This window comes from Charadrius vociferus, unplaced genomic scaffold (assembly GCF_000708025.1).
Source record: "Charadrius vociferus isolate BGI_N301 unplaced genomic scaffold, ASM70802v2 scaffold39, whole genome shotgun sequence".
NCBI lineage: Eukaryota > Metazoa > Chordata > Aves > Charadriiformes > Charadriidae > Charadrius > Charadrius vociferus.
Window position 1 is genome coordinate 1969389 of NW_009650188.1, and position 1623 is coordinate 1971011.

The window sequence follows — 1623 nt, forward strand, 5'->3', positions numbered from 1 at the left end:
AAGGAGCCGGGATGGTGGCAGGGCAAGCGGGCACAGCGGCTGCCCCATTTTCACTGTCTGCAGCCCACCTGCACCACCTCCAGGACACAGCTGTAGGTGAGCTCCTGGGGCAAGGACGGGGCTGGACACACATAACCCAGTGCCATGCGGGCACCACAATGTCCCCACGTTCCCTTACAGCATCACCTTCTCCTTCAGGAGCATGAGAGGGAAGATCCCCCACCCCCTCATTAGGATGCATCTGTCCCCGGTCCCCACCAGACATTATGGGCATTTTCTTGGGATGCAGGGAAACAGCCCGGCTCCATATCCACATGTTCGCCTCTTGTATGTCCTGCATGGGGGCAGCCAAGACACAGGCAGCAGGGAACAAACCCACCCCTGCTGGAATCATTCAGATGGAATTAAAAAAAAATAATAATAAAAAAAAATCACCAAACAAGCATGACCTGGCTGAAACCCTCCGGCGAGGACCTGTAAATCTGCTCACTGTGACGGTGCCAGCATCCCGCGGAGCACTGGATCCAGGTGGAGAGTCCCCAGCGCAGTCGGGAGGGGAGGAAGCTGTCTGCAGAAAGATGCTGAATTTATGTTACTCACACTCGCTCCAGGAATGCGGTGAATGATTCCTGCCCTGGGCTTTGCGAGTTCAAGTGTGCTTCAGCCCTGACCTTGCCTGACTTTTTTCCAGGCTGAGGAGGAGATGGGGACAAGCTCCCCCCCGGCCCCACAGCCCATCTGAATTTACCACATGCCTTTTCTTGCAACGGCCTCTCCCCGGGCTTCCTGAGAGCCTACATGGGTGAAACGTGACCATCAGAGGCCGAGGTTTCCAAGGTGGCCGAGCAGGGCGAACCCCTTCTGTTCAGCCCCCGGGGAGGGCAGCTGGGATGGGGGGGACACCCCAGCCTCCTCCCTCAGGGAGGCCAGTAAAGACCACACACGCTCAAGATATGGGGACCACAGCAGATCCCCTCCCTGTTGGCTCTTGTAGGCCCTCCTGGAACAGTATTGACTAAAAAGCACATTTACAGGAGAACAAACAAACAAACGCTTGCCAGCTAGAGGACTGTCATGCTAGGGCTTGCCCTTCTGCAGCGACCTCTCTTTTTTCCCTGTAACACTGCTGCCAATTCTTATTTTAAGTTAAGGTGTTTTTTAAGCCTGTGCCCTCTTGATGGATCAAGCAAACCAGAAGAGATGGCAAGGTCCAGTTTCTGTAACTGTAATCAAAACCCTTCCTCCTTCCCCCCTCCCCAGTCAAAATCTGCTAGATTTTATTCTTGGTGGCCCCAGAAATCCCCCAGGCTTGCACAACTCCCATACCGCTAACCCTGCACACCATCGCGTGCCCACGCCACCATTAACTGTCCCCTCCTCCTCCAGGGCTCTATCTCCTACCTCGGCTGTAGAAAGCAGCTCCATCATGACGCAAACTGACCATCCGAAAGAGGCTCTTGGGCTTCCCAAGGTCTGGCTTGTGTAACTGCTCGCACGGACAGCCAGAGCCTGCAGCAAGAGCTGGCACAGGCTCCAAATTTCCATTTCAAAGGAAATTTCAGCCTGTATTTTGCTTTACAGCTTTCCAGTAGTGTCCTGGTTACAGCCCACCTCCCACAGCAG